This window comes from Callithrix jacchus, chromosome 2 (genome assembly GCF_049354715.1).
Source record: "Callithrix jacchus isolate 240 chromosome 2, calJac240_pri, whole genome shotgun sequence".
NCBI classification, from domain to species: Eukaryota; Metazoa; Chordata; class Mammalia; order Primates; family Cebidae; genus Callithrix; species Callithrix jacchus.
In genome coordinates, this window is record NC_133503.1 from 130,042,778 (window position 1) to 130,068,421 (window position 25,644).

The 25,644-nt window shown below is 42.0% G+C and overlaps 2 pseudogenes; one reads left to right on the forward strand and one right to left on the reverse strand.

Moving 5' to 3' along the window:
* Positions 1-1,671: 1,671 nt before the first annotated feature.
* LOC100407269 (DNA repair protein XRCC1 pseudogene) lies at positions 1,672-7,204 on the reverse strand (annotated as a pseudogene).
* Positions 7,157-7,955, forward strand: LOC100409807 (nascent polypeptide-associated complex subunit alpha pseudogene; annotated as a pseudogene).
* Positions 7,956-25,644: the final 17,689 nt, after the last annotated feature.

A 25,644-nucleotide genomic window follows, 5' to 3' on the forward strand; every position in this document is an offset into this window, starting at 1 on the left:
ACCACTATCCCTTGAGCATTTTTCATTCTAAATTGTTATGATGCTCAAGAATAGAATTTTTGGCGGGGGGGGGGTCTTGCTGTCACTACTGCACTCTAGGCTAGAGTACAGTAGTGTCATCATGACTCACTGCAGGCTCAACCTCCAGGGCTCAAGTGCCCGCCACCACACCTGGCTAAATTTTGTACTATTTTGCAGAGACAGGGTTCTACCATGTTGCCCAGGCTCATTCAAACTCCTGGGCTCAAGCAGTCCACCTGCCTCAGCCTCCCAAAGTGCTAGGATTACAGGTGTGAGCCACTGCACCTGGCTCTAAAAACACAAAAAATATTTTTAAAAGTTATTTTTTGGCCAGGCACAGTGGCTCACGCCTGTAATCTCAACATTTTGGGAGGCCAAGGCAGGTGGATCATCTAAGGTTAGGAGTTCAAGACCAGCCTGGCCAACATGGCGAAACCCGGTCTTTACTAAAAATACAAAAATTAGCTTGGTCTGGTGGTGTGCACCTGTTATCCCAGCTACTCAGAGAGGCTGAGGCAGGAAAATTGCTTGAACCCGAGAGGTGGAGGTTGCAGTGAGCCGAGATCCCACCACTGCACTCCAGACAGGGCAACAGACCAAGATTCCATCTCAAAAAAAAATTGTTTTTTTTTTAATCAAAGGTACTTTTCTGGTCACCTTTGACCTGACCCCAAGGAAAACAGCTAGACTTCTCCTGGGTTACACCTAGCTCCATCTGTGGCATCATTCTATGCCCATCCTAAAGAGCCATTGACCACTGAGGCCTGGACCATTGGAATATGCCTATTAGAGCAACTGATGGGGTCTGGGGTCATGCTTGGATAATGCAATAATACTTGAACAATGCAATAACACTTCCCTGTGCTTTAATTTCAAACATATCAAAATGGGGCCACATGTTACCTTACAGAAATGACATTTAGGAAGTCATTTAGACACTGGTTCTCAAATCATTGGCTTATAAAAAACTTCACTTGTCCTCCGTGAAATGACAAAAGTAAAGAAAATGTAGTAATTTTGTAATACAATTTCATTATTCAAATTTAGAGGGGCCCCCCTTTATGCTGAAATTTTGGCCTTTCCTATTTTAGGAATTAAAATATTATTTTTCTATGAAATGATAGTGATTGTAGATAGTAGTGTTTTAAAAAATATATTCTTGGCAAAATAAAAAATTGATAATCTATCTAATCCAAGTTCTCCTCTACTCCCCAAACCCCATTAAAAAACAACCTTGGACCCATCGATCTGAGCTACGCTGTGTCAAGTAAGCCTGGTGTGCTGTCTTCTGCACTGCATTCAAGAATCCTGCATGTGCCGGAGCCATATGTCACTCATCCTTGGCTGTGCTTTGATTTCCTGACAGGGTTTGGCACTTCGAATGCAGTAGGTGCTCAATAAACACTCGTTTCATTGACTCTGAAGCACCTGTCATTCCTAATGAAAATATATTCAGAGGACATCAAAGACACTTTATATTTTATGGGAACAAATCATTTTGAGATTTAGTGATAAAGAGTGAAAAGGGCTGTGGAGCGGCAGGCCCGGGTGGATTCCTGTTTTCGTCACTTTCCCATGAACCTCTTAAGTTTTTAATACCTTGGTTCCTTTACTCATAAAATGTAGAGTATGTACTTTGCTTCTCCATGGACTCAGTTGTGAGGATCAGATTTGTGTGCAAAGGAGCACTCTTTGTATACCTAACACTCCATTTTGTTCCACCCCAGGCTCCTCATCATATGTCCCAGGATAGGACTCTGGGGCTGCCTCCTGGCTGTAAGGCTGAGTGATAAAGATGGTGCTTGGGGTCAGCTGCCACTTTCTCCTCTGTAGCAGAAGCCTGAATGTAATAAGAGCTTGAGGGAGTTGGCCAAGCAGAGACTGGACTAATGGCTAGCATATATTAAGTCCTCCCTATGTACCAGACACTCTTCCGAGCACTTCTACACAAGAACCCTGGAGGTAGGTGCCATTATTGTCACTCTTTATATCAGAGGATAAAACTGAAGCATAGCTACAAAGAGAAGGAGCCAACTGTGAACCCTGGCAGCCTGGGAGGAGCCCACAGTCTCAGCCACCCCATCGTAACTGCCTTTCCATGTAGAGGGACAGGAGGTAGACAAGCCATAACAGGCTCCATGGGTCTGCTCTCATCCTTCTCAGTTATACAAGCCAATTGACCCCACTTTTGGAAGCAAGTTGTTATCCACAGGTCAGCTCTCAGAATTACAGAAGGTCAGAACGGTAAGGAGGGTGGGGAATGTGTGCTCCATCGTCTCAGGAGGATGAGGAAACAGGTCCTATGACTTACACAAAGACACGTGTTCCTGCCATCTCTGCAGCCTCAGCCCCACTTCCGCCTCTCACAGCGCTTCTGCACATCCCTGCCTAACACACCTGGCCATTCCTGCTGTCAGCCATTGCTCACTTCCATTTGAATTCTGCCATGCATCCAATCCCAGATCATCTGTGAAGCCTTTGCTCATTCCATCAGCCCACAGCTTTCTCTCTTTCCTCTGGGTCACCGAGCAGGGTCTATACAGTCAACTCTATTTGCAGGCTGCCTACTGGAATCTTTATGTTGATATTTAACTTAACTCAGTTTAACTCATCTACCTGATCCTTGATGCCTATCTTGAATAAGCCCCTTAAGGGTGGAACATTCTATTTCACTTCATTTTGTGATTCTCAGAGCAGTTAGCACCAGCACCTTACATACAATTAATGTGTGTGTGAGTGGCAGGGGGCAGGTTGACCCTTACTCTGTTGTTATTCATCTTTTTCTCTCATGTACTGCCTATCAGCTCAGTCCAAGAAAGTCAATAGCTCCTCCCCTTAATCACCTTCTAGTGGAGTAGCCCAAGCACCTATCCCAAGCCTGATCCAGCCCTGTGTCTGGTGATACTCTAGCCTCAATCAAGAGTGGAAAAAAGCCCTGGAACTGGACAAGCCTGTAACAGATAAGCTGCTGTTTGGGAACTTGATATTCCCTCTATGCAAACTGGACCAATGCACAACCTAGATATATCACTGCAAATCTTTGTTAAATGAACAGCTCCAATATCATCAAAGTCGCGTCTTTACTTCTTCTCTTTATGACACAGTTGTCATGAACATCATGAGAAAGATGTATAGGAAAACTAAAGGCTCTGACCATTTGGAAACATTAAACATCAGAAAAAGTAGTGACCAGAATCCAAAATGTCAGATGAAATTCTGTCTTAAGCCATATAAGTAACTGAACAAAATATTTGGTCTTTCTCAGTCAGGGGAAAAAAAAGCTCTTTTTTTATAGGGATTGTTTCATTTTACAGACTAGGAAAGTGACACCCATTGAGGCTGGGTGAGCAACCCAGGATAATCCAAATGGGGAGAGAAAGAGGGCATGAGGACATTTAGCAGAGACTGAAAACACTGTCTCATACTCAATTTTTTTTTCCAAACCAAGTCATCTTTATTAAATGCATCTTCTCTCTCTCTCTCTCTGTGTGTGTGTGTGTGTGTCTGTGTAGCACATACTTCAGGTGTGTGTGTGTGTACATGTGTGTAGCACATACTTCAGGTGTGTGTGTGTACATGTGTGTAGCACATATTTCAGGTGTGTGTGTGTGTACATGTGTGTAGCACATATTTCAGGTGTGTGTGTGTACATGTGTGTAGCACATACTTCAGGTGTGTGTGTGTGTACATGTGCGTAGCACATACTTCAGGTGTGTGTGTACATGTGCGTAGCACATACTTCAGGTGTGTGTGTGTACATGTGTGTAGCACATACTTCAGGTGTGTGTGTGTACATGTGTGTAGCACATACTTCAGGTGTGTGTGTACATGTGTGTAGCACATACTTCAGGTGTGTGTGTGTGTACATGTGTGTAGCACATACTTCAGGTGTGTGTGTACATGTGTGTAGCACATACTTCAGGTGTGTGTGTGTACATGTGTGTAGCACATACTTCAGGTGTGTGTGTGTACATGTGTGTAGCACATACTTCAGGTGTGTGTGTGTACATGTGTGTAGCACATACTTCAGGTGTGTGTGTGTACGTGTGTGTAGCACATACTTCAGGTGTGTGTGTGTACGTGTGTGTAGCACATACTTCAGGTGTGTGTGTGTGTACGTGTGTGTAGCACATATTTCAGGCCTGCAGCACCACCCCATAGAGCTGGTGAGGAAGTAACTTCTGCTTCTCGTTGCAACTGTAGATCCACTGGGGACAAATGAATGCCAGGGAGGGGTTGTCCATCAGGGCCTCCTCAAAGCTGGGATCCCATTCCTATGCGTGATCAACAACTGAACCCTGTCGCTCATACAGCCCTCAAGCTCCCAGTTGAAGGCTGTGATGTATCAGATGCGTTTCCGCTGCTTGTCCACAGGGAACTCCCCGTAAAGGAAGAAGTGCTTGTCCTGGAAGAAATCTCGGAGCTCATAGAATGGCAGATCAGGAGGCTCCTAGTGTTCCTCATCATCTGTGTTCTCATCTGTGGAGCCTGCATATGGGTCTTCCCCATTCTCCTCCTGGCCAGGGGGCGGTCTGTGTTCCTTCTGCTCAGCCACCTTCCTCAGCTCATCTGTGTCCCCAGAATCTTCCACTCCATTGTCCTGTTCTTCTGACTGTTCCCCCTCAATGTCTGTGTCTTCCTGGGGCACTGGTGAGGCTGCTTTGGTCTCTTCCGGAGTTGGGGGCTTCTGGGGTGAGCTGGGTCCAGCTGCCTGAGTGGGCTTGGTTTTGGTCTGGGGGCGCTTTCCAGCACGCTTGGGGGCTTCATCACCACTGCTGCCGCTGTGAAAGTCCTCATCGTCCTCACTGCTACAGTCTGGCCCTGCCATAAGGTACCTCCGGGAGGGCAGCCGCTGACGCCTGTGGTGACAGTTCAGCACCCACTCCCTAAGCACGATGCTGCCTCCGAGGCCTAGGACCTGGCTGTACTTGGGAGTGTTGGCAAAGACACAGATGAGGTGCGTGCTGTCCAGGGTCCAGTCTGGCTGATACTTGGCTGGCCCCCAGCTCTAGGGCCTTATCTCGCAGTTCGGAGCAGAAGGGGTTCTGGAAGGCACTCAGCACCACTACCACACCCTGAAGGATCTTCCCCAGCTCCTCTGGGCCAGCGCAGGTCGTCTGGGCTCAGTGCCTTCTCCTTGGGGCTTGCCTGTCACTACCCCCTGTGCTGTGGCAGAGATTGGGGCTGTGGCTGGGGGACAGGTGGGAGCTGGCAATTTAGGTCTCTTGGGAACAGGTGGCAACAGCTGGGGTGGTGGTTTGCTGGTGGGTCTTCTTTTCTTCTTGGTTCAAATCCCAACTTCCTCTTCCCTTTGGGAGACTCCCGGGGCTTGGAGGTGCTGCCTATGGCCCTGGAGACTGGAGAGGCTGAGGAGACGGCACTGGAGGCCTGGAGGGTGGCAGCTTCATAGCTGTGTCCTGCCAGGTTGCTGGCTGTGGCTGGGGATGTCTTTTTGACCCGGCTGAAGAAGAGAGCCCCCGGCCTCAGAGAGTTGGCGCTCTCATCCTCCTCCTTCACACGGAATTGGCCGGGCTTGGTCATCATCACCTTCTGGGATGGGGCCTCTGCCTCATCTTTGTCTAGGGAGCCATGAATGAAAACCATTCAAAACTCAGGCCAAAGGGGGAGTCCTTGCTGTAGGGCTGGCTGCAAACAATTTTAACCCAGTCCCAGGGCTTTTCAGCTGCCGCCCGGACCAGCTTGTCAGGCCCAAACATGCGAACACAGTTGGGGTTCGAACCACTGCGGCTCTCCAGAGGGGACATGAAAGATGAGGTGACCAGAAGGACCTCATAGTCTTGCTTCCCAGCACCTCCAGCCGAGCTGCCCACAAGCACCTCCGCGAAAGCCGAGCAATCATTCTCGATGTCCACGCAGTGTATCTGCTCCTCCTTCTCCAACTGGAGGACCACAGAGATGGTCTCCTCGCCTGCCTTGGCTGCCCGCCATTTTCAGTAAGTGTGTCTGCCTTGCGAAGATTTTCTGCACAGTGGGTCTAGTCCTGGCTGCTGCAGGACGCGACATGGCGGAGGCTGATCTCCAGCATGTCAACTTCGTGGGCTTCACTTGGCCAGAGGGATGAGGTACGGTCTGGGGTCCAAGGGGCAGGGAGAGTGGGAGGCAGTGGGGTGCTCCCTGCGTGGGCTCCACACTCAATTTTTAAAAAGACAAACACTAAATCAGATCATCAGGAGCATGTGGATGTTTACTCCATTGTGCCTTACATGAACTTGTCATAATGCAAATCTCAGCAAAGATTCTTTCATCATCAAAGTGTTGGCTGGGCAGGGTGGCTCACACCTGAAATCCCAGCATTTTGGGAGACCAAGGTGGGCAGATCACGAGGTTAAGAGATACAGATCATTCTGGTTACCATGGTGAAACCCAGTTTGTAGTAAAAATACAAAAATTAGCTAAGTGTGGTGGCATGCACCTGTAGTCCCAGCTACTCAGAAGGCTGAGGCAAAAGAATCGCTTGAACCCAGGAGGCGGAGGTTGCAGTGAGCAGAGATCAGGCCACTGCAATCCCGCCTGGCAACAGAGCGAAACTCCATCTCAAAAAAAAAAAAAAAAAACTTTTTTATAATTAGATATTTCCATTTGATGTTTCAGTATATTTTACCACAATAAAAAACACCAAAAAGTAGATGTTCATTATTTTAAAAATACAAAAATAGTACCATAAATATAATGAATAGAATAAAAATCATTATTAATCGCCGGACGCGGTGGCTCAAACCTGTAATCCCAGCACTTTGGGAGGCCGAGGCAGGTGGATCACGAGGTCAAGAGATCGAGACCATCCTGGTCAACATGGTGAAACCCCGACTCTACTAAAAATACAAAAAATTAGCTGGACACAGTGGCACGTGCCTGTAATCCCAGCTACTCAGGAGGCTGAGGCAGGAGAATTGCCTGAACCCAGGAGGCGGAGGTTGCGGTGAGCCGAGATCGCGCCATTGCACTCCAGCCTTGGTAACAAGAGCGAAACTCTGTCTCAAAAAAAAAAAAATCATTAGTAATCTCCTATCTAGGAATAATGCGTTAATTATGAAGGGTTTATAAAAATGTCAATTCCTGCCACTCCGCTCCAGGCTTCCTTCTGCAACAGGCGTGGGTCACGCTCTTGCTAGCTCTCTTTCTGCCGCCATCTTGATTCCGCGCTCCCTGCACGAAATGCCCGGCGAAGCCACAGAAACCGTCCCTGCTACAGAGCAGGAGTTGCCGCAGCCCCAGGCTGAGACAGGATCTGGAACAGAATCTGATAGTGATGAATCAGTACCAGAGCTTGAAGAACCGGACTCCACCCAGGCAACCACACAACAAGCCCAGCTGGCGGCAGCAGCTGAAATAGATGAAGAACCCGTCAGTAAAGCAAAACAAAGTTGAAGTGAAAAGAAGGCAAGGAAGGCTATGTCCAAACTGGGTCTTCCACAGGTTACAGGAGTTACTAGAGTCACTATCCGGAAATCTAAGAATATCCTCTTTGTCATCACAAAACCAGATGTCTACAAGAGTCCTGCTTCGGATACCTACATAGTGTTTGGGGAAGCCAAGATCGAAGATTTATCTCAGCAAGCACAACTGGCAGCTGCTGAGAAATTCAAAGTTCAAGGTGAAGCTGTCTCAAACATTCAAGAAAACACACGGACTCCAACTATACAAGAGGAAAGTGAAGAGGAAGAGGTCGATGAAACAGGTGTAGAAGTTAAAGACATAGAATTGGTCACGTCACAAGCAAATGTGTCGAGAGCAAAGGCAGTCCGAGCCCTGAAGAACAACAGTAATGATACTGTAAATGCTGTTATGAAATTAACAATGTAACCATCTGAAAGCAACTTTTTTGGTGTCTCAAAGGAGTAACTGCAGCTTGGTTTGAAATTTGTACTGTTTCTATCATAAATAAAGTTATGGCTTCTTGTTGGATAAAAAAATGTAAATTCCTCTGCATTGCAATAGTTCTACAGTGATCTTTCAGAAATGTTAACTGTGAATGACAGGCCAGTTTGCCACTATCTTTTTATTATAGTTTCATTGATTTTTGAGGAAGAGGGATTAAGGTCAAAATATTGGCAAATTCATATGAATCTGTTGCCATCATCAGTCTAAACTGCTATGTGCATCTAAACTGACAGCTTCTCCTTTTGTACCCAGGAAACTCAGTGTTCAGAATAATATTATTGTGTTGATCAGATAACCAAAAGAAATGGGACACTTCAGGGCATAAATGGTAGTGCAAGGTGGAAAATGCTGTCTTTCTAAACCCAGTGAAACTGTCCTAGTCACCAGGTAAAGACAGGTTTTATTTCTTATATAGACAGCAGATTCCTGTTGAACAAATGCAGGACTAAGAAGCAAATAAAAGGGCAAGCATACGTGCTTTCTATTTATGTTACTGGCTGACTGCATCTATAATCCAAACCAAGGTACAGTAGTCTCCCCTTATCTATAGAGGGTTCATTTCAAGATCCTTAGTGGATGCTTAAAACTGCAGATAGTACTAAACGCAACAAAACTGTTTTTTCCTATTCATGCATACCTATGATAAATTTTGATTTATATAACATAAAAGAAAAAAAATTTTTTTGATTTATAAATTAGGCACAGTAAGAAATTAACAATAACAAAATAGAGCAATTATAACAATACACTGTAATAAAGGTTATATCAATGTAGTTTCTCTCTCTCTCAAAATAGCTTATTGTACTGTACCACCAGTAACTAAAGCCATGGAAAGTGAGCACTTAAACCAAGCAACAAAAAGACTATCCAGTTAAAAAGTAAGCAAGGGATTTGAATAGACATTTTTCAAAAGAAGTTATACAAATGGCCAATAAGCATATGAAAAGATACTCAGCATCATTTGTTAGGAAATGCAAATCAAAACTACAATGAGACACTACTTCACACCATTATGATGAATGTAATAATTTTTTTAAAAGTAAATGTTTGCAAGGATGTGGACTGGAACCCTCATTCACTGCTGGTAGGGTAGAAATATAAAACGATGCAGGCACTTCTTTAGTGAAGTGTCTGTTCTGATTTTTACCTAAATTTTCTTGTATGGATCATGGTTTGATGCCATAGCTAAAATCTCAACTTCACCCAAGAACTTTCTCCTGTATTTTCTTCTAACAACTGTATAATGTCTTACATTTAGTCCTAGAATCCACTTTGAGTCAGTTCTTATATGAGGTGTGAATGAAGTATGCGTGGAAGTACTTTTCTTTTTTTTGGTGAGTGGATACCCAATTTTTACAGCACCAATTGTTGAAAATACTATCTTTTCCCTATTAAATTGCCTTTGCAACTTTGTCTAAAATGAATTGACCACACTTGTGTTCCATCTATTTGGGGGCTTTCTTTTCTGTTCCATTGATCTATGTGTCTATCCTTTCACCAGTAACATGCTGTCTTGACTACTATAGCTTTATAGAAAGTCTTCAAATCAGAGTTTTCCAGTTTTGTTCTTCAGTTTTCAAATTTGTTTCGGCTATTCTAGTTCCTTTGCCTTTTCATGTAGATTTTAGAATCAGCCTATCATCTCTACAAAAATACCTGGTATGATTTTGGCTGGGGTTGTATTGAATTTATAGACTAATTTCGGGAAGAAAAGATATCTTAATAAGTTTGAGTCTTTCAATACAGAAGCACAGTATCTTTCCCTTTATGCAGGTCTTTTTACTTCTTTCATCAATGTTTAATAGCTTCAGTATAAAATATTCTACACATACTTGGTTAGATTTTTACCTAAGTATTTTATTTTTAGTGGAAAATGGTGCTGCCCTCTAATTCAGATTTCTATTTTTTTATACAAAAACTGTGGCTAAGCCTGTTATCCCAATACTTCAGGAGGATCACTTGAAGCCAAAAGTTCAAGACCAGCCTGGCAACATAATGAGACCCCATGTCTACAAAGTATTTAAAAATGAGCCAGACATGGTGGTGCATGCCTGTAGTCCTAGCTATTTAGGTGACTGAGATGGGAGGATCACTTGAGCCTGGATGTTTCAGGCTACGGTGGGCTGATTGTGCCACTGCATTCCAGCCTGAGTAAGACAGTGAGACACTGAATAAAAAAAAGTGTAAAAATTTTATACAATTGATTTTTGTATATTGGCCTTGTATCCCACAAGTTGCAAAACTGACATTAGTTCTAGGGCTTTTTTGTTGTTGTTGTTGTTAGATTTTTTTGGGTTTTCTATATAGGCAACCATGTCATCTATGAACAGAAACTATTTAATTTCTTCCTTTCCAATCTGTATGCCTTTTGTTTCCTTTTCTTGCCTTCTTGCATTGGTTAAGATTTCTAGTATGATATCATACAGAAGTGGTGAGAGCAGATTGCATTGCCTTGTTCTTCACCTTAAGGGGAAAGAATTCAGTTTTTTATAACTAAGAATACTGGCCAGGTGTGATGGCTCACACCTGTAATCCCAGCACTTTTGGAGGCTGAGATAGCAGATTGCTTGAGCCCAGGAGTTTGAGACCATGATGGGCAACATAGTGAAATTCCATCTCTACAAGAAATATAAACATTAGCTAGGTGTGATGGGACATCTGTAGTCCCAGCTCCTCAGGAGGCTGAGGTGGGAGGGCTGCTTCAGTACAGGAGGCAAAGGTTGCAGTGAGCTGCGATCACACCAATGCACTCCAGCCTGTGCAATAGATCAAGACCCTGTCTCAAAAAAAAAAAAAAAAAAGGGTATTAGCTGTAAATTTTTAAAAATATGCTCTTTATGAGTTTTGGGAAGTTCCCTTCTAATCCTAACTTGCTGAAAGTTGTATCATGAATGAATGTTAAATTTTGACAAATGCTTTCTCAGTATCTGCTGAGATGGTCATATGGTGTTTATTCTTCAGTCTGTCAATATGGCCAAGTACATTGTTTAGTTTTCAAATGTTAAACCCACCTTTTATTTCTGGAATAAACTCCTCTTACTTATGAAGTACTATCCTTTTTACATATTACTGGATTTATTTTTGCTAATATTTTGTTGAGACTTTCCATGTCTAAAGGGTATTGCTTATTGAATATTGACCTTATATCCAAAACCTGTACTAAAATCTCAATTCTTCTTTGATGGAGGTACAGGAGTGCAAAGGCAAAATGGCATATCTCTCATTTTATCACTGTTTTCCAAACCTCCACAGGGCAGTTCTGTGTTTTGGAAAGAATAAGGTAAATCTCACACTTTGATTCTTGTTTAGCTCGTTGAGTCCATCATCCACCAGTCAGAATCTGAGGCATGAAGGGGACAGTTAGTTAGTATCTCAGGCCTCCAACAGGCCTGGCACTGTCAGATTAATCATGATGTGCTTTCTGCTATATCTTCTCCATAATGCATGTACTTTTTCTCAAGCCTCAGGCCAGGTGCCACCTTTGGTGGATGAATTCCCTAAATTTGTCCCGTTCCCAGCCCCAGGTTTGACTTAAGTGCACTTCCCATATTCCCTATACTTTGCATGTATCACTGCATGGTGCAGGTAATAGATGATACCTATTACTTGCTATTGTTGTGACCTGCAGACAAGATAGTGTGGTAATTAAAAACATGAATGCAGAGTCAAAGTATTTGGGTTTAAATTCTGGCTTTACTTTCAACAAGCTATGTAACAAAGGAAGTTTCTTAAATTCTATGTGCCTCAGCTTCATCATCTATAAGAATACTAATACCTCCTTCATAAGTTTGTTGAGCAAATTCAATAAAAAAATTTATGTATAGGTGTTAGAATTATGTGCTTTGTATATAGTAATTGCTCCATAAATATTAGCTATTATTTTCTTTTTAAAATTTTTTAACTTTTATTTTAGGCTCAGGGGTACATGTGCAGGTTTGTTTATACAGGCAAGCTCATGCCACAGGAGTCTGATGTGCAGACCAATTCATCACCTGGGTACTAAGCAAAGTACCCAGCAATTACATTTTCTAATCCTCTCCCTCTTTCCACCCTCCTCCCTCAAGAGGGCCATATTATTATTTTCTTTTTTTTTTTGAGATGGAGTTTCACTATTGTTACCCAGACTGGAGTGCAATGGCGCTATCTTGGCTCACTGCAACCTCTGCCTCCTGGGTTCAAGCAATTCTCCTGCCTCAGCCTCCCAAGTAGCTGGAACTACAGGCGCATACCACCATGCCCAGCTAATTTTTTATATTTTTAGTAGAGACGGGGTTTCACCTTGTTGACCAGGATGGTCTCAATCTCTTGACCTCGTGATCCACCTGCCTCAGCCTCCCAAAGTGCTGGGATTATAGGTGTGAGCCACTGCGCCTGGCCTATTATTTTCATTTTTACAAATTTCTAGTTTATCCAGGGAGTAGTAAGCTTCTTAAGGGCAGAGAGTGTCATCTCATTTTTTTTGTCATTCTCCAGCACTAGCAAGGGTGCCTGGCACACAATAGGTACTCAATAAATGTTGTTTTTGAATACAGGTAGAACCAAAACAGCCTTAGGGTCTAAGCTAGAAAAAACACTAAACTTTAGTCTATCACCAAATATGCAGGGTTCCCTTCACTTCTCTCGAGTCCACACAGCAACCATCCTTTGGGACTATCCATGGTGCTGACCTCTGGCCAATTGGCTTACATGGCCAGAGACTGACCAACAATTTGGGCCACATCCTCAAATCTGGCTTAACACCATGCTCCCAGTTGGATGGAGCACATTGTCACCTCAGTGTGGCTCATGACTAAGGCTTTTTAGTAACTTTCCCTACCTGACCTCCTAAATTTGCCAGTGGATCCTTTCCTAAACCCTGCCCTGTTCACTGTTTCTCATGATGCTGACAACAAAAGGAGCTAACTCTCTTCTCCACTTCGCCTCCCTTTCCTTTTCTAATACCTTTTCTGCTCTGGTTTCCCCCACTACCTTGTTGCTCTTGGGTTTTCCCCCATCTTTTCCTCTTTTCCTTCTTCCTCAATATATCCCATTTTATGTCCACTACATTACTAATACCTCCTCCTGCCCCACCTCACAAAATCCTTTGGAATTAGGCATATTTTTTTTTTTGCGACGGAGTTTCGCTTGTTATCCAGGCTGGAGTGCAATGGCATGATCTCGGCTCACCGCAGCCTCCACCTTCTGGGTTCAGGCAATTCTCCTGCCTCAGCCTCCTGAGTAGCTGGGATTACAGGCACATGCCACCATGCCCAGCTAATTTTTTGTATTTTTAGTAGAGACAGGGTTTCACCATGTTGACCAGTATGGTCTCAATCTCTTGACCTCGTGATCCACCCGCCTCGGCCTCCCAAAGTGCTGGGATTACAGGCTTGAGCCACTGTGCCCAGCGGAATTAGGCATATTTTATCCAAATGCAGAAAGATAGGATGCAGAGAAAGGCTTCCATGGGAGAAGAATAAGAGACAAACAGGCTTTTCACAGGATGGGAGCTTTACATTGGGCCTCTAACATTTATTTACCTGTTTAAAATATGCTCAATAGATTTTCATTATGACAGAAATTCATCTGAGGATGAGGGTGGTTATCAAGCAGGTATAGTGACAGAGATCAGACTAGGGGTTAAATCCTAGGTGGGAAGTGCCCCAAGGATGAACTTTGGTTACATCACTGGCTTGTGTGGGGCCAGAACTGGCTAGAGAGACAGGTTTTTGTTCCACATAAACTCTGCTGGAAGGAAGGCATCCAAAGATGAAAAGGAAAGTTATGAGGTATTTTTGATTCTCTCCATGGACTTACTTAAAAGAGTTTTAGCTACATCCCCACACATGCTGGTAAATACTATCAGCATCTTGGGAGCAGGGCCATCTCTGAGAAGGAAGACCAGGAGCATTTAATCTATGTGGTTTCTAACATTGCTATAGCAAAATGCAATCAACAAAGGTGGCCAAGGACCTAAAGTGAACCAGGTTTAGATCATTAGTCTTAGAGCTCTTCTGACAGTTGGTGCTGGAGGTGGACTAAGCCAGAGGGGCCAAGCCAGCCTCTTACCATTCACATGACGGGCAAGCATTTCCTAGAATGCTTCTGAAGGTAAATGAATATACATACAGCAATATATGCAATTGTTTTGTTAATATGAGTAATCAGCAAAGGAGTTTTAAGTTTTATTTTGTTTTTTTGTTTGTTTGTTTTGCTTTTTAAAGCTAACACTAGTTGGAGTTATGCATTGTTCTTTCTTTCTTTTTTTTTGAGACGAAGTTTTGCTCTTATTGCCCAGGATGGAATCTTGGCCCACTGCAACCTCTGCCTCCTGGGTTCAAGCAATTCTCCTGCCTCAGCCTCTCAGAGCCATGCATTTTTCTAAGAGTTTCACATCTATTAACCCATTCAATTTCCACAGTAACCTTATGATTTAAGTATTATTATTATACAATTTTACATATGAAGACTAAGGCCCAGAGAAGTTAAGTAACTTGCCCAAAGTCAAACAACACTGTCATTTGAGTCAGGATTCAAACCCAGGTGTTTTGGCTCCACTCTCGGCTCTTAATCCCTGTATTTCTCTGCCCTGTAAGGGAATTACAGGTGATGGACCATCTTTCTAGGGGTGCAGGGGACTGGGTACAGGTCTAACTGGGTGAATCTTTTAAATATGTTTACAACAAATATTAACGACTCTTTAAAATGAAAATGAAGATATATCAGCAGAAGTACCTGCAATTCAAGGAGGCTAGGAACGGGGTGAGCAAGGTTAAATGATGAGCTCAGCTCCTTCCCTCCTTGCAGGGAGTGACACTTCTGCATTCAGTGTCTCCAGGGGCCCCAGTGACTTAGCTTTTCCCAACTCTGTCCCCCCAAATAAACTAGTCAATTTATAATCACACAGTATCACGGTATAACAAATGAAGACAGCATTCTGTTGTGAAGAAATAGATAAATTCTGAGCATTTCTCAAATGATCTCTTAGGATTGACTCTTGGAAACCGTGTAATTCATCTGAGTGAAATGTCTGCCAAATCAGCCTAACCTTTTCCTGTGCTTTACTTCCTATAGATGCTGACATCCATCTTGCAAAACAGCTCCTTCCCTTTACTTGTGCTGAAATTGGTTCCCCATCCCTTCTCACTCTTCTTATGTTAGATCACAAGAAGTTGTTTTTGGATGAACAAGGTCACCCCTTGGCTTGGGCGATTACTGTCTGATCTAAATTGTCTCCCTCCCTTCTTTTCTTTTCTTCTCCTCAGTGAGTCCAATATTTTATTTACCTTCTCCATCTTGTCCTTTCGCATTCCCAGCTCAATTCATTCCTTCTCACGAAATCCTCTCCCATCTACCTCTTCAGGGATTCCCTTCCTGCTTCACCTTTTTCTTCCTTGCTCCCATTTGCACTGGAAACTCTCTGCCACGGACATTGTTCACTCTCTCAATAAACCAATGTGCCACTCTTTAGTCTCTCTTGCTGCTGCTATATCCCCCCCAGCACCTGTCACTTAGCAGACAATGAACACGCATCGGTTCCTTAAAGGACCACAGAAGTCTGAAGTCATGGCTGTTAAAAAGTGTCTGATAGAACTTTCTTGAGCAAGAAGGAAACCATGAAGTTTTTCACTTCTTAAAACTTTCTTGGCTGGGCAAAATGGCTCGTGCCTGTAATCCCAGCACTTGGGGATGCCGAGGTGGGTGGATTGTTTGAACCCAGGAGTTTGAGAGCAGCCTGGGCAAACAAACATTAAAAAATAAACATTAAAAAAAACAGCAGGGCATGGTGGTACACACCTGTAGTCCCAGCCACTCAGGACGCTGAGGCTGGAGGATTGCTTGTATCCAGGAGATCGAGGCTACAGTGAGCCATGATCATGTCACAACACTCCAACCAGGGTGAGAGAGCAAAAAAAACCCAAAAAAGTTCTCATTAAATTTACATTTAGCATCTTTTACCTGATGGTTTTAAAAACACAATGTATATTGAAGAATATTTTGAAACTATGTCAAGTTGTTTACTTTTATTTTAAAGAGAAACATGCATAATAAATAATACTAGTGTCATGTCCTTCAGTCATCCCTTTTGGAATCGTAAGAGTATTTCTCTACATTCCCATCTAGCTGAATTTGTTTTTCCTTGACAATCATCATTCAGTATATGTTTTTAAAAGCGTCTTTGTTATTGCATTGTGTGACTTTTCTGGCTACTTAGTTACTGATATTACAATATTCTGCTCTTATTCATTGCAATGCACATAATTTTAGTTATATTCTGGGTGGAACAGCTTTTATGAACTAGCCTAGAAACTTAAGTGCCCCTCTTATCCGAGTTTCCATGGGGAAATGCATTTCAATAACCAGCTAGCATACAGACTGTTAGAACACAAGCCATTTGTACAACACTGGCTGCCTGGGACGTTGAAGGCCTATGACTTTTATTTGCCCCATGATATGCAGCAACAAAGCAGTTAAATGTGCTTTTCACTTCTATGTTGCCACACAGATGTTTCAAGGTTTTTGTAAGCTGATGGAAGAATGGAAATGCTCCAGCAAAAAAACCACAATAAATCAACAAGGTGAAGTAACCATTACAGTCTGCAAGAGTTTGGTGCATTTGTGTATCCAAAGAAAATTTTATGGGACAACATGCAGAAAACAGATTTTTTTTTCTGGCGGGGGCGGGGGCAGCGGCAGCGGCAGGATGGGGCGGGGGTAAAACTTTTCTAATTCAAAGCATAAATTTAAGAAAGAATGCTAAGAACTCACAGGTGCTGAGTAACAACAAAACTTGACCTATGGGCAGTCTACCTACAAAATCCAGGAAACAGAAAGTAGAGAAAGACTGTAAATATCTCATAGCCAATTCTTACCTAATTTATACTAAGCAAATTAAAATAGGATAGTACAAATTAAAAACAGGAAGTTATTTAATGAAGATCAATTTGGACATTTAGAAAAAACTGTATTAGCTTAACAGCAGCTTAACTGTTCTTGCTGGAATTTTTCAAAGCAGCTACCAGGATTAAGTAACTGTACAAGTTTTGTATATTTCTCTGTTATTAATAAGAATGTGGTAGCAGAGACAATAAAAAGGGACACCAAGTATCAAAATAACATTTTTGGCAAAAGTGAAATATACGATGTAAAACAAAAATGAAAAGAAAGTAGTGCCAGAAAAATTGAGATATTTGTTATGTGTTTCCAAAAATCTGAAATTAAAGTAATGCTCCTACAAGGTGTCCAGAAACCATACTGTGAGGACACAAAGAAAAAAGATACTAAGAACAATTAAAAGATGATCACATTTCTGAGACCTTTTCTAGGGTCCACAAACACAAACATAAGAAAAAGGTTGAGGATCAAAACATAGTTTCTGAAATAGAAAACTAGAAACAAAACAAAACAAGGAACATTTGGAAATAATAGACGATAACAGAAAGCCAACATGGAGACTACTCCAAGAAACTAAAAAAAACCAAACTTCTGTTGAGCATTTAGATGCATTCCTACTTGCTCAAATCCATGTCTACCCTGAGGCATTTGCTGCTGCTCATGTCGGTGACTGGGAACCAGGGAGTAGCCTTGCCTTTGAGGACAGATGCACATATTACTCATTGGGGCTTAAGCCATGAGGTCCCTGTGCACTCATCCTATTGCAGTATCAGGACACTAGAGAGAGAGCTCAAGACAGGGACATTGGCAGCTCTTCAGGCTTAACTATCTTTTGTTGCTGAAATTGTACATTGGGGGTTGGTGGTAGAGACATGGGTGGGGTGTGGGAGAACAGGCAAGGTAGCTTCTAGGACCTTATAGAGACAAGGACCTACAACAAATGACCACAGGGAGCTGAGGGTTTTGTTCAATGCATACACCAAAGAGGACTTCATCAAGGTCTGAGCTGGGTTTAGAGTGGTCAAATTAAAAGGCCCTAAATTCCTCTGACTTTCATTATGGTTTTTTTTAAAGAACTGGTAAATTCCAGGCCTATCTGGGGCAGTCATAAAGATGAACTCCTTGTGAAATGGGCCATATGAACAATGCTGTGTCCATGAAGGTTTTGTCAGTCAGGATGATTCTGGCAGCAAGAAACAGAAAAATCAGACATATGGCTTAAACCATAAAGACATGAACAGTTCACTGAGAAGTCTAGGTAGGCAGTCCTGTGGGTGAGTTGATGGTTCAGTTATGCCATCAAGGACCCCACTCTTTTCTATCCTTGATGCCATTGCTCTCAGCTCACACAGGCATTTATCTTCATGGTCAGAGCTTGAGCACCACATTCTTCTACTATGGCTTTTAAGGCTGAAAGTGATGAGAAGAGGACAAAAAAGGCTTTCTAAACTTTGCATGCTGCTCTTATCAGAAAGGAAAAATTCCCCTGAATTCCTAGGCAGATTCCTCTTAAAGCTCATTGTTTGGAATTGAGTCATATGCTAACCCCTGGGCCAATGACTTTCAAGGGAGAACTGAGTTGCTGTAATTGGCTTAGAATAATTGAACCGTAGTTGGACACATTGCTGGGGATGGGCATACTGCAGCTGGAATGAACTTGAAATTCTGTTATCAAGAACATGAAATTGAGTAAATTTGGATTTTGGGACAGTGTAAACAGGTACATAAGAAGCCTATGCAAACTGTTATACAAATTACATAAATGGTTATGATGCTGCTGTTATTTTGATGGAAAATGCAAGTCAGGATAAGCTAAAGTAATGCTGTGGGAACAAACAACACTAAATAAACTGGGGTTTATTTCCTGCTCATGCCATACACCTACTATGGGTCAGCTGCAAATCTGCTCCACATATAGACCCAGACTCATAGCGCAGGTCTTATTTTGGATATAGGTGGTCTTACAGTAGAGGAATAAAAGACACAGTGAACCAGATGCTGGCTCTTAACGTCTCTGCTCTAAAGTGACATATGTCACTTTTGCTCACAATATATTGCCTACAGCAAGCACATTGACCATGCTAGACCTCAACACCCAGGGAAGTATCATCTTTCTGCAGGAAGGTGAACTCAGGGAGGGGTGACGAATTTTTCAAATGATAATGCAAACTACCAAAAAGATGAATGTGTCATTCAGCCATCATTCACTTAAATATGGTCATGCACATTTGTGACTCAGCATTAAGCTTTGTCTTTTTTCTTTTTTTGAGACAAGAGTTTTGCTTTATTGCCCAGGCTAGAGTATAGTGGCACGATCATGACTCGCTGCATCCTCCACCTCCTGGATATAAGCAATTCCCCTGCCTCAGACTCCTGAGTAGCTGGGATTACAGGCAAAACCCCATCTCTACTAAAAATACAAAAATTAGCATTAAGTTTTGGGTTTTTTTCTGAGACAGAGTCTTGCTCTGTAGTGCAGTGGTGTGATCTCAGCTCACTGCAGCCTCTGCCTCCCAGGTTCAAGAGATTCCCCTGCCTCAGCCTCCTGAGTAGCTGGGACTACAGGCACACACCACCACACCCAGCTATTTTTTTCTTTTTCTTTTGTATTATAATAGAGACAGGGTTACACCATGTTGAACAGGATGATCTCAATCTCCTGACCTCATGATCTGGCCACCTCGGCCTCCCAAAGTGCTGAGGTTACAGGCGTGAGCCACCGCACCATCTGCATTAAGCTTTATGATTGCGGTCTTCCTTGAGTTTTTCTGTTGCCATTAAAAGCACAGCAGGCAGACCTTGCCATTTATCCTATGATGATATGCTGCCTTAAGAACAAAGTCAATGTAAAACATTTATTATTTTCCTCTTACGTTAAATTTTTTTATAGAATAAACAACAATATTAAAATAATTTAAAGTGGCCATTAAAAAATATCATTTCCTGGGCTCCATCTCTCTTTTCTTACCTCAGCTTTAAGCCCTTCTGAATACAGAAAGGACTTTATCCTCTCAACTTCTCATATTCTTTTTCATCTAGAATTAGGCTGGCTCAAGGAAGACCTCTCACACAACCGCAATAGCCTAACCTGCACAGTTCAGACATGGCCTACTTGGAAAGCATGGAGTTGTATTGTTGAGCAGCTAGTTTAAACTGTGGGCAAACCCCATATCTTCTAAAGCTCTATTCTGAAGCTCTGAAGGTGGATAGTGACACAGGACACAGCCTGATCATGTCCTTGCAAAGCAGCCTTCTTCCAGAGCATTTTTATTGTATTCTAAGGATGAAAATCAGGACAATTATATAACTATCTGTGATCTCCCTGTAATAATTAAGGGAGAAAATATTGCTTTTCCTGTTGCCTAGGGCTTTGCAGAAGCATTCAAAGCAAGCTTTTAGCTCTTGTAGCATATTTTAACTTACTCTGTGATTAACAAAATTCCATGGCAACATATTATACAGAAATCATATATGACTTATTTGAAATAGTTAATGGATTAACTGTTTTGATCTTTAAAGAACTCAAAATGAACTAGAATGAGGAGTACATAAAGATATTTTTCCTGAATTTGCAAATCAAGACTTATGAATAAGCAATACTATATAATCTATTAACTTCCTAAAATTGTGGTAAATATACACCATATCAAATTTATCATTTAATTATTTTTTTAGAGAAAAAAAGAATAAAAAAAAAAAGAATGAAAGAGAGAAAGAAAGAGGAAGAGAAAGAGGGAGAGAGAACGGGAATCTTGCTTTATTGCCCAGGCTAGAATGCAGTCTACAAATGGGTATTAAAAACCTCTTTTATGCCAATAATTGTCCTTAACAATGGAGACAGGAAGGAATAAGAGAGAAAAATAACAAGCAGCCAATCAATATTTCGTTTAAACCTGTGAAATGCTATGCAATTACTGAGGAGTGATTTACTTCCAATTATGTGGTCACTTTTAGAGTAGGCGAGTAGGCGTGATGTGGTATGTGATAAGAATGTATGTTTTGTGTATTTGGGGTGGAGAGTTCTGTAAATGTTTATTAAGTTTACTTATTTAAGGTCTGAGTTCAAGTCCTGGATATCCTTGTTAATTTTCTGTCTTGTTGATCTGTCTAATATTGACAATGTGATGTTAAAGTCTCCCACTATTATTGTGTGGGAGTTTAAGTCTCTTTAGAAGTCGTTAAGAACTTGTCTTATGTATCTGGGGGCTCCCGTATTGGGTGCATATATATTTAGGATCGTTAACTCTTCTTGTTGCATTGATCCTTTTCCCATTATGTAATGTCCTTCTTTGACTCTTTTGATCTTTGTTGCTTTAAAGTCTATTTTCTCAGAGGCGAGAATTGCAACTCCTGCTTTTTATTTATTTTTGCTCTCCATTTGGTTGGTAAATCTTCCTCCATCCCTTTGTTTTGAGTCTTTGTGTATCCTTGCATGTGAGATGGGTCTGGATGGGTTTTGACTTTTTATCCAATTTGCCTGTCTGTGTCTTTTGATTGGGGGATTTAGTCAACTTAAATTTAGGGTTAATAATAATATATGTGAGTTTAATACTGCCATTTGATGCTAGCTGGCTGTTTTGGCCATTAGTTGATGTAAATTCTTCATTATGTTGATGCTCTTTACTTTTTGGTATATTTTTGGAAAGGCTGATACTGGTTGTTCCTTTCTATGTGTAGTGCTTCTTTCAGAAACTCTTGTAAAACAGGCCTGGTGGTGATAAAATCTCTAAGTACTTACTTGTTCACAAAAGATTTTATTTTTCCTTCAATTGTAAAGCTTAGTTTGGCTGGATATGAAATTCTGGGTTGAAAGTTCTTTTCTTTAAGGATGTCGAATATTGGCCCCCACTCTCTTCTGGCTTGTAGGGTTTCTACTGAGAGATCTGCTGTGAGTCTAATAGGCTTCCCTTTGTGGGTAACCTGACCTTTCTCTCTAGCTGCCCTTAGCATTTTCTCCTTCATTTCAGCCCTGGTGAATCTGATGATTATGTGCCTTGGGGTTGCTCTTCTTGAGGAATATCTTTGTGGTGTTCTCTGTATTACCTGGAGTTGAATATTGTCCTGCCTCGCTAGGTTGGGAAAGTTTTCCTGAATAATATCCTGAAGAGTATTTTCCAGCTTGGATTCATTCCCTTCATCACATTCAGGTACACCTATCAAATGTAGATTAACTCTTTTCACATAGTCCCATATTTCTTGGAGACTTTGCTCACTCCTTTTTATCCTTTTTTCTCTAATTTTGTCTTCTCGTTTTACTTCATTGAGTTGGTCTTCAACCTCTGATATCCTTTCTTCTGCTTTCAACTGTTAAAACTTGTGTATACTTTGCAAAGTTCTTGTGTTGTGTTTTTCAGTTCCATTAATTCACTTATATTCCTCTCTAAATTGTCTATTCTCATTAGGATTTCATCAAACCTTTTTTCAAGGTTCTTAGTTTCTTTGCATTGGATTAGAACATGTTCTTTTAGCTCACAGAAGTTTCTTATTATCCACCTTCTGAAGCTTGATTCTGACAATTCATCACACTCATTCTCCGTCAGGCCTTGTTCCCTTGCTGATGAGGAGCTACGATCCCCTGAAGGAGGAGAGGCATTCTGATTTTTGATGTTTTAAGCCTTTTTGTGCTGGTTTCCTCCCATCTTTGTGGATTTATCCACCTGTCATCTTTGTAATTGCTGACTTTCAGATTGGGTCTCTGAGTGGATGTCCAATTTGTTGGTGGTGATATTATTTCTGTTTCTTTGTTTTCCTTTGGCGGACGCCCCTCCCCTACAGAGTTGGACCTTCCCGGGTTCACCTGTGCCTGCTGTGAAACTCTCAACCGGCAGCAAAACACACTGCCACATGTGTACTATCTTGCATGTTCTGCACATGTACCCCAAAACCTAAAATGCAATAAAAAATAAAATAAATAAAATTTTTAAAAAAAGAAACTCTCAACCGTCAGCGTTTCCAATTGCTGTTTTTTTTGTGGGGGTGGGACCAGCTGAGCCCGATCACCTGGCTCCCTGCCTTGGAGCCCCCTTTTCTTTTCCTAATTGAACAGTCAATTCTCTCCCAGGTGCCCCAGTTGCCCACCAAAAAGGCACTAGGATCTATGCAATTTCCCATGTGGTGACTGCACCAGCTGAAACAGCAGCGCTGAGATTCATGGCGCTTTTCTGCCCAGGAATCTCCCAGTCTGGCTCCCGGCTTCAGTCCCCCTCCCAATCAGCTGAATGGGTGAGTCTGCCTTCTTGGAACTCCAAATGATAATCAAAAGGGCACTCAGTCCTGCATACTCCACACTGGGAACTGCCATGCCGGGATGCTGGCAAAACAGCCATGCTGGCCAAAAGAGTCACACTGTTGACCAGTGGGGCTCCTCCGCTGGGAATCTCCTGGTCCGTAAGCAACAAAAATTAGTCTGGAACTTTGGTGTCCACTCACTCCCTGCGCCTTCACTGGGAGCTGCAACCCCGAGCTGCTGCTAGACAGCCATCTTGGATCTCTCCCCCATTTAACTATTTTTAAATGTTAGATCAGTGGCATTCAGTACATTCACATTGTACAATTATCAGCACTATCCACCTTCAGAACTTTTCATCATCTGAAACAGAAGCTCTGTGCCCATTAAACACTAACTCTCCATTTTCCCCATCCCCCACCACCATTCTACTTTCTATCTCTATGAATTTGACTACTGTAGGTATCTCAGATAAGGAATCATATAGTATTTGTTTTTTTGGACTGGCTTGTTTCACTTAGCATAATGTGTTTAAGGTTCATCTATGTTGTGATTACGAGTTCCAACTGCTCCATAACATCTCCAGGACTCCAGTACTGTCAGTTTTGTGTGTTGGGCCATTCTAATAAGTGTGCAAAGGTATCTCATGGTTTGCTTTTGCACTCCTCTAATAACTAATATGTTGTACATATTTTCATGTTTTTTAATCATTCATAGATCTTCCTTCATGAAGTGTTTGTACACATCTGTTGCCCATTCTTTATTGAGTTCTTTCCTTATTGCTAAGTTTTAAGAGTTCTTTATATATTGTGGCTATAAGCCCTTTGTTGGATATGTAATTTTCAAGTATTTTTCCAAGTCATCTTTGCATTCCCTTAACAGTGAGTTTTGCAAATGAAGTCTGTTTATTTATTTTGATGAAGACACACCTATCCATTTTAAAAAATTGATTATATTTAGTGTCACAGCTAAAAATTCTTTGCCTAACCCAAGGCCATATTTTCTCCTAGTAATTTTACAGTTTCACATTGTACATTTAGGTCTACACTTCATTTTGGGTGAATTTTTGTACAAGAAGTGAGAGAGGCATAGCTGAGGTTTTTTACATGTAGTTGCCAGGTTGTTCTAACATCTTTTGTTGAAGAGACTATCTTTTCTCCTAAAAATTACCTTTTCTCCTTTGTTAAAAATCAGTTGACCATAGGCTGGATGTGGTGGCTCATACCTATAATCCTAGCACTTTGGGAGGCTGAGGCAGGAGGATTGTTTGAGGGCTGGAGTTTGAGACCAGCTTGGGCAACAAAGCAAGATCCCCATCTCTACAAGAAATAAAACAAATTAGGGCCAGGCACAGTGGCACACACCTGTAATTCAAGCACTCTGGGAGGCCAGGGCAGGCAGATCACTTGAGGCCAGGAGTTCAAGACCACCCTGAACAACACAGTAAAATCCTGTCTCTACAAAAAAATACAATAAGCCAGGTGTAGTGGTGCACTCCTGTAATCCCAGGTACTAAGAAGGCTGACACATGAGAATTGCTTGAGCCTGGGAGGCAGAAGTTTCAGTGAGCCAAGATTGCATCACTGCACTCTAGCCTTGGGAACAGGGTGAGACCTTGTCTCAAGATAAAATAAAATAAAATAGTCCAGAGTAGTGGCACATGCCTATAGTCCAAACTACTCAGGAGGCTGAGGTAAGGAGGATGGCTTCGGCCCAGGAGTTCAAGGGTATAGTGAACCATGATCACAACATTGCACTCCAATCTAGGTGACACAGTAAGAATAATCTGTCTCTAAACAAACAAACAACAGAATGTTGGGGTCACCACCTGCAGGGGTCTGTCTGGCTGACCCTGACTCAGCGATGGATGAATAAAGTATACTCACACACAGAATACAGTGAATGAGTGGGCTGAATGTCTGTGGCCTCTGGGTGTCTGTGACTCCCTGAAGAGTGCTATACACAGTTGTGACCACCAGCCCCCACAAGCCAGTGAAACTCACATTTATTCAGTAAAATTTAATTGACAAAGGCTTGAGTCAACACCACTAGAGTGAAGATTAAAGGACAGGTTCCGATGCCCAAAGCAAACACCATTAGTGAGAAGTATCCCTGGTCGACCTCCTCCACCGAGAGAGCCTTCTGACTCAAAGGTTAGTTTTAAGATCAGATGAGTAAACAAGTTAGTTAAGTAAACTCCCCCACACACCCTAGCTATTTGCTTTTCTTATTAACTAAACGTAAAGGGGATTTAGGCTGCCTTCAGCCAAGAACTGTAGAAAAAACCCTTAGGCCTTCCAAAAGGGTTTAAGACTACATTTTATAACTTTCTCTAATATTTTTCCCTTAATATTTTTGCCACCACCCTCAGTGAATACTCTCAACAAAACAATTGACTATATTTGTGAGGGTTTAATTCTGGCCTCTTCCGTTCCACTGATTTATGTGGTTACCATCTTGTGAGTGTCACAGCATCTTGATTCTTGAACCTTCAGAGTAAATCTTAAAATCAAGTAAGATGAGTTTTCCAATATTTTGTTTTAAAATTACTTGCCTTTTTATCTAAATTTTACAACAATCTTGTCTATATCTACAAAAGGTCTTGCTTGAGAGTTGGCTTA